The 11,835-nt window shown below is 36.2% G+C and overlaps 1 long non-coding RNA gene across 1 annotated transcript; it reads right to left on the reverse strand.

The window, feature by feature from the left end:
* Positions 1–704: 704 nt before the first annotated feature.
* LOC134481786 (uncharacterized) lies at positions 705–11,628 on the reverse strand. The gene is made up of 3 exons (XR_010057592.1): positions 11,543–11,628; positions 2,889–7,679; positions 705–2,579 (listed from the first exon to the last, which is right to left on the reverse strand). It is a non-coding gene; the product is annotated as an uncharacterized LOC134481786 (long non-coding RNA).
* Between the last annotated feature and the right edge of the window lie 207 nt (positions 11,629–11,835).

An 11,835-nucleotide genomic window follows, 5' to 3' on the forward strand; every position in this document is an offset into this window, starting at 1 on the left:
GACAAACAAGGCTGCCCAGCTTGGGTAATTGGACCTTCAGGCAGGTAACAGAGTCAAGGACATCCCCTGCTCCAGTTGTTCCAGGACCCACACGAATACCAAACTGCACACCTTCTATATGTGTGAAGGTGGGCTAGGTCCAGTCTATGTATGCTTCTTGGTTAGTGGTTCAGTTTCTGGGAGTCAAGGGGCTAGGATCACACAATGCTGGAATTACAGGCAGTTATGATTTAACCACAGTGGTTGCTAGAAACTGAATATCAGCTCTCTGTAAAAGAATTATGACCTCTTAACTAGTGTGTCATCTCTCAATACCCTCTATGTCAAAGAAAACAGGAATACATGAAAGCACATAGACTCCCTTTGTTGTAACTTCACTTGTACGTTATCATGTGATAAGCAGTTTTTCTGAATGGTTTCAATCCCTGCCACATGTTGTCAACTGAATAGAGAACTACAATGGTAAAACCAAATTTTCTCCTAAGTCATAGGTAAGCTTATGTTAGATTATATTAGAATCAGAGTTTAAAACAGTATCATCCACAGAGTACAGTGTTTAAAGTGTCTCCTGTGGTCTAGGCAAAGATTCTCTGTGCTACAGTACCATTTGATCAATACAATGGTCACTATGGGGACTTTGAATCATTCTGAAAAAAATAATGAAAGAAAGATAGAGGAATCTGAGACATTCATATTTTATTTTCACTGAAATTCCACTGCAAAATAAATCAAATATTCCTGGGCATCTTTTGAGTCTTGGAAGACCAGAAAGGCTGTGAAGACAAAAGAAAGAAAAAGGAAGAAAGGAAAAAAATCACTATTATATTTTGTATAGACTATACTCTTTGTAGTTTTTAGTCACTTTAAATTTATTTTGGTGTCTCCTATGATATATCCTATGCAAATCTTTTGATAAGGTTTTGTCAGTTATTGTTGCTGACATGAATTATGAGGAGGCATATATAGTAAACATCCTTAGAAGATATAGTATTCGTCTCCTAGCAAGTGGCAAATGGAAGGCAATTTCTACATCTTCTTCACTGAAGTTACCAAACACTTTTCTAAGTTGTTGGCCTAACTTCTGAATAGCAGAGAGAAAAGGACAGAATCAATGTGAACAAAAGACCACAATATTTATTGTCCAAGGAATAACAGTGTTTTGTTTCCAACCATGATTCCAGCTCTTGTCTTATGCCTATTCATTTTCTCTATGTCCAGCTCATGCTTAGGCACCCATGTTGGAAGGACCACATCAAAAATCTCTAGGAGACATCTTACAGCAAAATCTCTGTTCCTCTATTTCTGTGATTCTCAATTTTCCTAATGATGCAACTCCTTAATATACTTCCATATGTTGTAGTGACACCCATCCATACAATTATTTCATTGATAATCATAACTGTTATTTTGCTACTATTAGGAATCACAATGTAAATACATGATATACAAGTTGATTATAAGCAACCCCTGTGAAAGGGTCTTCAACCCCCAAAGGGATCATGATTCACAGGTGGAGAACCAATGGTTTAGGTTTTAATAACCTCTATTACTTGATATTTCATTGAGTGCAGGAAATTTTTGATAGATGCATCAGTGGGACTGAACTCCATAGCTTTGCGTGTTAATTGGGTGTGATTTTCCGTAATGGTCTCCTTTTAAATAGTATATTTTAAATAAAAATCAATGAGTACTTATAAACCTATAGTTTTTTTCATTATTTTCTAGTTGTTGAGATCATAATATCATCTATTTCAAAAAGTAGCATATGGGTTATAATAGAGCCTTAGGAAAAACACAGCTGATTAAGGTCAAAGTCTAACATGTCCAGGTAGCTTCTCTGAGCTCTGTGCAAAATTGAGGACTGCCTTTACCAGAAGGGAATTCCCTCCTCTGGACCCTGATTAGGGAGCCAGTACCCCTATACCTCCTACCTGGGTTAGGTCAAGAAGTCCTTCACAAACCTACAAGTTCAACTTCATCTTTTCTATTTCCTCTCCACCCACATCCAATAAGAACTAGCCCAGCAAGTACCAGAGACTCCTGGAATGCCTCGCTATGCAAATAATGTATTTACAGAAATTTCAAACTGTAGCCAATGGTTTTCATTTATGCTGAAAACTCCTTGCCACTCTCCAAGGTCCATATATAACCCTTGTTTACCCCAATAAGTGTATTCATACAAGCCCACCCAGAATAAAGGTATCCACAAAAGATTGTCTCAGAGAGCTGTTTCATCGAAAACTGTTGAAGAAGGCGTTTATGTAAAAGAGCTGTAACACTAAGATCTTCAAAGAAGGCCCCCCCTCCCACAATCCTGACAAGGATTCTGCAGAACCACACCACATTATGCTTAGAATCCAGTGTGCAATGTCATCTGAACATCCTAAGAAGGAGGAAATGAAGGACACGGAAACACACCTGAACCATCAATCCTCCCCTCCCTAAACACATACCCCAGTACCTAAGGTCGTGGCCTTGAATTCTGATTATAAGTTTGTGACCCTTGCAATTCAAAGACACCATCATTACCATTCCCAGTTTTTTGTTTTGTTTTGTTTGTCTTGTTGTGTTTCTTCTTCCTGTTCAAAAAACAAAAAGCAATGAGACAAACTTATGTTAAAGTATTTCTCATCAACCTTATTTGTTGCTGACTTTTAAATTTTTTTTATTAACTTGAGTATTTCTTATATACATTTCGAGTGTTATTCCCTTTCCCAGTTTCCGGGCAAACATCCCCCACCCCCTCCCCTTCCTTATGGGTATTCCCCTCCCCACCCTCCCCCCATTGCCGCCCTCCCCCCAACAGTCTAGTTCACTGGGGGTTCAGTCTTAGCAGGACCCAGGGCTTCCCCTTCCACTGGTGCTCTTACTAGGATATTCATTGTTACCTATGAGGTCAGAGTCCAGGGTCAGTTCATGTATAGTCTTTAGGTAGTGGCTTAGTCCCTGGAAGCTCTGGTTGCTTGGCATTGTTGTACATATGGGGTCTCGAGCCCCTTCAAGCTCCTCCAATTCTTTCTCTGATTCCTTCAACGGGGGTCCTATTCTCAGTTCAGTGGTTTGCTGCTGGCATTTGCCTCTGTATTTGCTGTATTCTGGCTGTGTCTCTCAGGAGCGATCTACATCCGGCTCCTGTCAGTCTGCACTTCTTTGCTTCATCCATCTTGTCTAACTGGGTGGCTGTATATGTATGGGCCACATGTGGGGCAGGCTCTGAATGGGTGTTCCTTCAGTCTCTGTTTTAATCTTTGCCTCTCTCTTCCCTGCCAAGGGTATTCTTGTTCCCCTTTTAAAGAAGGCATGAAACATTCACATTTTGATCATCCGTCTTGAGTTTCATTTGTTCTAGGGATCTAGGGTAATTCAAGCATTTGGGCTAATAGCCACTTATCAATGAGTGCATACCATGTATGTCTTTCTGTGATTGGGTTAGCTCACTCAGGATGATATTTTCCAGTTCCAACCATTTGCCTACGAATTTCATAAACTCATTGTTTTTGATAGCTGAGTAATATTCCATTGTGTAGATGTACCACATTTTCTGTATCCATTCCTCTGTTGAAGGGCATCTGGGTACTTTCCAGCTTCTGGCTATTATAAATAAGGCTGCGATGAACATAGTGGAGCACGTGTCTCTTTTATATGTTGAGGCATCTTTTGGGTATATGCCCAAGAGAGGTATAGCTGGATCCTCAGGCAGTTCAATGTCCAATTTTCTGAGGAACCTCCAGACTGATTTCCAGAATGGTTGTACCAGTCTGCAATCCCACCAACAATGGAGGAGTGTTCCTCTTTCTCCGCATCCTCCCCAGCATCTGCTGTCACCTGAGTTTTTGATCTTTTGTTGCTGACTTTTAAATTTAAATCAATTTATGAAATCTATTTTTCTTATTATGTAATTTCTGTAAATTTTTATTCCATCTTATAATGTTCAAAATGATTCTTATTTTCATTGATATCTTTGTTGGTTCTGCCAAATTCAACAATCTAACCCTTGCTTTGATATTTTAGTTCTGTGAAATTCTGTCCTGGTTTAATCACTAATCATAGTCTTGTTTTCTTCCCACTTGACATCCATCCACTCTACATTTTGCAATGTGGGAAACTCATTACAGAAGAGTAGAGTAAGAACCTATTGGCCTAGGTTATGTTTCTGTTTCATTCTTTGCCTTTAGTTCTCTTGAGACGTGAAACATTTTAAATTTTTGAATGAATATAATCAAAGTGTGTTATGTATATTTATGGAAATTTTTATGGAAATTTTATGCTGAAACTCATAATTTTAATTAATATCTCTGCCCTAGTTTGGTATATACTGCTGTGATAAACATCATGAACAATAGCATCTTAGGGAGAAAAGGGTGCACTTGTCTTATACATGCTAATCACAGCTAATCACTGAGGGAAATCATGGCAAGAATTCAAGTAGGACCAGAGGCAGAAACAATATGAGAAAGCTTGACTTTTTGTCCAATCAAATGTTTGTCAATCTTTAGCACATCTTCCTAGACCAACCACCAGCTCAGGGTAGCATTAACCACAGTAGCTAGACCCTCTCTCATCAATCATTAATCAAGAAAATGCCCCACAAATTTTCTTCCAGGACAGTCTACTTGACCCAATTTTCTGAATTGAAGTACTCTTCTCAATGTCTTTTTTCAAGTCCCAAGTCTCTCAACTGTGTGTTTCTATATAGCTCAAAAAAAAAAAAAGATACATATGTCTTATGCCATGAGCTAAGAACCAGGACACATTTACAATCAGATCAAAATAAAGCCAACAACTCACCCTCTGATGCTCTGGACCCCACCTCAGCAGCTCTGTCATCCTCAGCTATCATTGCTTGTCTTAAAGGCTGGAGCTGGCTCCACATCGGCTGCTCTTCTTGGTAGGCATGTACTATGTGGTCTCTATGGAAACTGAGACTGCATGTTCACCAATGCCCATTTCTGACCTCAATCAATTTCAAGACATGGCTACTTTCTTTGAACCTTCCTCACTTTAAACTAATACCAAGTGAGACAATCTTCCACATAACTGAGTATTACTGTTAGCTTGAGAAGAACCTTAGCCTCCTCAAAACCACAGTTTCTGTATGCTGACCTCGAGCCAATATTTGTCAAAATATTTTGATTTAGCACTAGTTATCTCTTCTTAATCACGGCTGATTTTTCATCTACAATTAAATAGCATCACCTATCCAGAAAAACAAGGGATTTGCAATACTGATCTCTTGGAAATTACAGTTGATTTTTCAGTACTAAATGACCAGAATCCCAAGAGTCTTAATTCAAATATATCATAATAATGGTACTGAGTGTTCACTTCCTTCTGAAATTTTACAAGCCAGGCCTATACTAACTGTATTTTTCTCAATATTTTAATCTTCCAAGTTCTTATAGATCATTAAGTTCTGAATATTTTAATGCAATCTAAATTTCTAAACGTGTCCTCCATCTTCCCAGGAATGAGGTAGTCATGTGTATCATAGGAACAGCCCACTTTCTGGTACTAATTTCTCTTCTGAATTGATTCTATTACTACAATAAACTCCATTATCAAAACAACTTGGGGAAGAAGGAGTTTATCTCATCATGTACCTTATAGCTCATCATGAAGGGAAGTTAGAGCAGAACCTGAATGGGAATTGAAACAGAGACCATGGAGTGTAGTACTTATTGCCTTGCCTTCCATGGCTTGTTCAATTTCCCTACCAAAGACTTCAATTGCTCATAGAATGCTGTGCCATCTAGCTTCAATCATTAATAAAGAAATGTTAGAGACCAATACGATGAAGTCATTTTTCTTAGTTGAGGTTCTTTCCTCCATGAGGACTTTACTTCTGTCATGGAAGGAAAAAATAATCTGTATAATATCCTAAAATATGTGTAAAGTTATTTATGAAAATGTAGATTTATGTGATGCCTTTCAAAATCCCACTTGAGCATTTTATGCAAGTTAATATTTTGTTACCATCTTATGTGTGGAAAAGCAGATAGGATAAATAGTACAAGTGGTTTTAAATCTTTATAAATATTTAATATTACTAAAATAAAAATGTTATCAGCATCGTGTTTATGAATATGTGAATAGGTGGTTACTTTAGTCTACACAGAAAATAACTTCACAAGAAAAATAACTTTCAGGTGATGGTATAGCTTTCCATCTGGAAATATATTCCCCCAAACAAAAATGGTCCTATTAAAAAAAATCAATCAAGAAGCTTAAGACAAAAGTGGTAGTAAATGTGTATATATGAGTATGTTCCATAATCACTATTTCCTCTTTTTACAGAAATCTCTGGAATCCCATCGAGGCGGAGACAGGGAACTTTGTTTTGGATAATGTTCAACTCGAGTTTAGAAATACATCTTTAGCAACTTCCAGAGAAGCATGCTATTCAGCATGGGGCAGTTAAAAGTGTGATATTTGAACATAGCATTTCACTCTAAATTGCCTTTCACAGATAGAATATAATACTTTATTTTTCACTATGTTTTTTTTAATCAAAGACAATCTAAATGACACATTCAGTTGTTTGTTAGCACAACACTACACAATTGTCTTTACTTTTGCATGTTGTACTGTGAAGTGATTGCTTGGAAACGCACTGATAGAAATTTTTTTTCTTTATGTTGTGGCTATCCTTGTGCACTGTTAGGAATACTTAGATATTCTCATTTTAAAATGACTGGAAGATATTTATAAACAGTTAAAATGTACAAGTAATATTCACTTGAATCTCAAAGAATAAAAACCCAAAATAATAATTACCTTTACCTTCTTATTTTCATGAACAGATACTCATGTGTTTGTATTTTCATCGTTCTCTGAATACTATTCGGAGGTTTCTTTATTTAGCTAATACTCACATTGCTAATCACCTATTTGCAATGATCCTAAAATCATGATAATTCTGAAGAGTATGATGATACTATAATTATGTTAGGGGAAGGCTATGATTTGTCAAACTCATGACTATGCATAGAAGTTAATTAAACTTTGAACTCTTCAGTAAATCAGGAATCAACAATTATCATTTAGAGAACTTAGTAAAGTAAGGACATACAATGAGTAAAGAAATGGTAACTACTAGGTTTAAGTGACTGAGGAAATAATAGTAAAAACTGACAATTAAGCAAAGAGAAAAATATTTATGGCATATATGGTAGTTAACATGATAGAGGTTGGAAGTCAAAACAATTGACATAGAAATATAGTTAAATGAACATGTGTATGAAAGAACAGTAAGTTATGTATTACATAAAGACAGTAGATGATGAAAAAGCAGTGCTTATGGTAAAATTATCCACTTATTAGCAACAATAATGAACAGATTTTCTATGTGATGAATACAAAATTATGCTTCATAACGATTTGTAGTATTTTGATTTAAAATATAATTTCAAGAAGTGCGAAAAGTTTGATGACAGACCGGATACAAAATTAAAATAATAGAAAACAATTTTAAATTTAAGTATTGGTAATAGTTGTAAATTTATTTTAAAACACATATTCTTTATATCTTTCCAGATATGAATGTTTGATTTACAAGCTTTTATTAGTTGAAATAGTCATGTGTTCGTCATCATCCCATTGAGATGTAGAGCCATTTCTCGCAGCTTCAGAGCAATGAGGTGACAGAGCTCAGCTTGCATCCCCACAGACCAGCATCACATCTGTTACATCACACAGAAAATCACTGATTTTCATATTTTATCTTCATTTTAAGAAGAAAAGCAGTTGAGAATATTGAAGACAGATGCGAAGTCTTTGATATTTCATTGAACAATTATTTACAAGACATTAAATATTAGCTAAAATAAGTACACTAAGAAATAAATAGAATTTGGCTAACTTTCAAATATACAGAACTGATGATAATAAACAGTAATTTAGGTCCGACAATGAAATTGTAGGAAGAAAGGTGTGATAGTGACTTGATCTATGTGATAGCCTTGTAGTTTGAACTTTACAGTACAATATGATCAGTAGACCCTATTAGTTTGAATATGTACACTTTGCCTTCAGGAAAGACTATGCGATTCTGCCCCACTGTACAAGAACTACAATCCTTCCAGAGAAATGAAAGACTTCACATATCAGCTCTCTACATTGAGTCAGCATTCTCCATAAGTAGACAATAAATGCTATAGTAATTTCTGACTATGAAATAAGACAATCTGAAAAGATAAAATTGCAAGAAATTTTAAGTAGATTATGAGAGAGGGGAAGCCTGTACAGAACAACCTCAAAGGCTTTCTACAAGCTTCCACCAAAATGTCTATAAATAAATAAAACTGATCACTATCTCAGCTGACAATATCCAAAGTTAAGGAAAGATGGGCTGCTAAATGTGAAAGTGAAAACGTCCTCAGTTTGACACAAGGTTAAAGAAAACTCTATAATAAGTATGTATATACTTATTATATTATATATATACACATATACATATACACACACATATACACTTGGGTTTAGAAAAACATCAGAATGGTGTGTGTGTGTGTGTGTGTGTGTGTGTGTGTGTGTGTGTAGTCAAGAGATCTATCTCATATGTATTTTTTTTCTGCATTAGACCTTACTTTTAAACAAAATTTTCCATGAAATTCAAGTTAATTAAATAAATTGTTGTTGATCCATATCACAGTCAGGTCTAAACACTAACTCCCAGATAGGTGCATTCAGTACATGGCCTTTGTGTGAATTTTGTTAATGTAAACTCAGGCCTTTCTGCTTGCACAGTAAATATTTTCTTCATCCCAGGAAATATGATATTTTAACAGTAAAACTAAGTTAGTTTTATAATGCTAAGACAAAAATGGCTCAGTATATCAACCTCTTTCTTGACAAAAAAAACAATAAAAGTTTTGAAGGAATTTAAAGTGCAGAATATTCAAATTGTCTGATATCAAAACAAGTTGTTCTAAACCCATATGGAACTTACAAAATGTGTCTTAGCATTTGTACAAAATTAAATTATATACATAGATTTCAAATGGCAAAAAAATGTGAGATGTAAAAAAAATCAAACTATTAAAATGATGAAAACACTCACAAAAATATATCTAAAAGAGTGGATTTGCCATATATATAATGTATATGATATATTATATATATATACATATGAAAGTAAAAACATATAGTTTGATATGAGGTTAGTTTGATACAAGGTTTTATATATATATACATACATACACATATATACATATATATACATATATATACATATATATATATATAATGAGTCTAGCCTCTGTTTCTTAACATATATTCCTAGCAAATAATTGGGTAAATAGCAAGAAAAATTTGGTTGTAATATTCATTATTTTATTCCATTGATGAACTCAGAGCTTAAAAGCTCTAAATAATTTCATGGATTCCACAAGCATCTTTGCTGCTCTATTGATTTTCAAGCCTTTGCATAGACCCAGGGGAATTGTTGGTGTTCAGTAAAACCAAGCATGATGTCAGAGATTTCAATCTTCCAATTCCTTATCTCTTAGGAATAGCTTATGACTAATGTTTGAGGTGATCATGAATGATAAAACATGACTATGTAATGAAGTTCCCAAAACAAAATAATTGAACAAACAAAACACCAAAAGTACAGGGTTTCCAGATGATTAGGTCTCCGACTTAAACGAGGTCTGAATCAGCAGCAAGTAGAGCAACGAAAGCTCCTTCCCTATTCCTACGTCTCTCCCATATTCATTCCTTCAGTCTGCCTGCCTGCAGTTACTGTAGTATTCAGCAGGAAAAAAAAATGTGTGAACATGAGTATTTCCATATGTCTTTTAGGGTATTCTAACAAATTAATCAGAAGAGAAAGCATGCTAGAAATTATTCTTTCAAATTTTGTGATTGAAACCTCAGGCCATAACCTGGCTCTTGCACTGCCACCTGATTTGTGCAATAGAATTAACCTCTAACCAGACAGTGTGGGAAATGAGTCAGGGAATAAGTTGTGCAGTGATGCTCACTAGAGAGTTGTATGGTGTGGAGAGTAACAAAACATGTTTAGTTTCTATGTGTTCTGCAAATATTACAAGTATTAGATGTGAAATGGAGGAACAAGAAAGATGTTTGATATAGTTTCTTTAAGTTAGACAATGAAAATATTACTTTCCTCAAACTTACATGCAGAATCAACCCAACCAAAATCAAAATTCTTTATAACCTTTTCAGATTTTAAAAGCATGAAAAAGTCATTTGAAAATAAAATACAGGTAAGACAATTAAAATTTTTTCAAGAAAAAAATCATTATGATGTAAAATATCCAATTTGCCGTATTTGCCATAAGTCTTGAATAATCAGGGCATTATCATAATGATCAATAGTATAGACCAGCATAGTCAAATAAAGACCCTCCAAAGAGAATGTCATCTTCAGTGGTGCAACGGAACAGCACCATCTGCATTCTCCCTCTCCTACTCTGCCCAATCTCCTGTAGATTCCACAGTCCATCCCCTCTTAACCACTCTTCCCCACTCATTACTGAATCCCAGCCATAAACTCTAGCAGGCACCTCCTGCTGACTACAAGCTATATGATAGAAATTGGCTGTTCACAGTGCCCTCTCCCTCTCCCCCTCCCTCTCCCTCTTCCCCTCCCTCTCCCTCTCCCTCTCTCTCTGTGTTTGTGTGTGTGTGTGTGTGTGTGTATCTGTGTGCCTTCCTCTAGACCCAATACCTCAGTCTTGTGCATAATCAGCTCACCAGCAACAGTCTGCCATCCTTATACACATACCATCCCCTTCTAAGTAATTGCCCCCTTCCACCAAGTTGTTCCTGTGCCCCGTATCCTGATACCAGCAGACATTCTCTGTGAACTCGCCAGCTGAGCAGGCAGTAAACACAGTCATCACACTCTCTGAAAATTTAAAGAGGCAACAGAAAACAAGGAAGAAAATACCCACTTAAAAAATAAGCTTAAAAGTCAGCATATAGAACAATAACTATCCCAAATCCAGATGCCTAGATCACAGCTTAAGAACACTATCAGTAATAGCCAGGACAATCTATCTCAAACAGAGCTCACCTCTCCTACCAGAGCAGATTCTTACTACTCCAACATAGAAGAAGCACCAGCAAAGGACTTTAAAACCAACCATATTAAGATGATACAGGTTCTTAAAGAGGAAATGAAGTAATTCCTTAAGAAATGCAAATAATTGGAAAAAGAAACTCCTTAAGGAAAGCTAAGAAACACATACACATACACACACACACACACACACACACACACACACACACACACACACAAAGGGGGGGGAGAGAGAGAGAGAGAGAGAGAGAGAGAATTTAAGAAAACAAACAAAACTGTTTAAGACATGAACATATAAACAAAAACAAAAACAAAAACTTGAGGAATTATGGAAATGAAAAATTAGGAATGAAAACAGAAACTACAGTGGCAAGCCTCACCACCATAAAACAAAAGATGAAAGAAAGTATCTTAGGCATTGAAGATATAGGAAAAAAATGGATACATCAGTCAAAGCAAAGTTATAATGTCTGAAACACAATGAAAAGATCAAACCTAAGAATTGTGGGGAGCGGATGTGGCGGCAGCCCCAAGATGGCGCCCGGGACTGCAGCTAAGTCTCATGACTAGCACCTGACTTCCTTAAACACCCGAAACTACCCACGTCCATTGTGAGAGCTGCGCAGGCGCACCATGACGCAAGATCAGGCCATGTGACGTGAACCTATGAACTGAGATTACGCAGACTGGACTGACGAGGTAGAGGTGAGGGAGGATATAAGGGAGTGTGCTCGGGGGCTGAGAGAGAAGAGAGAGAAAAAAGAAAAGAAAGATTGCTGCTTGCATGC

This window comes from Rattus norvegicus, chromosome 14 (assembly GCF_036323735.1).
Source record: "Rattus norvegicus strain BN/NHsdMcwi chromosome 14, GRCr8, whole genome shotgun sequence".
Classification (NCBI taxonomy): Eukaryota; Metazoa; Chordata; class Mammalia; order Rodentia; family Muridae; genus Rattus; species Rattus norvegicus.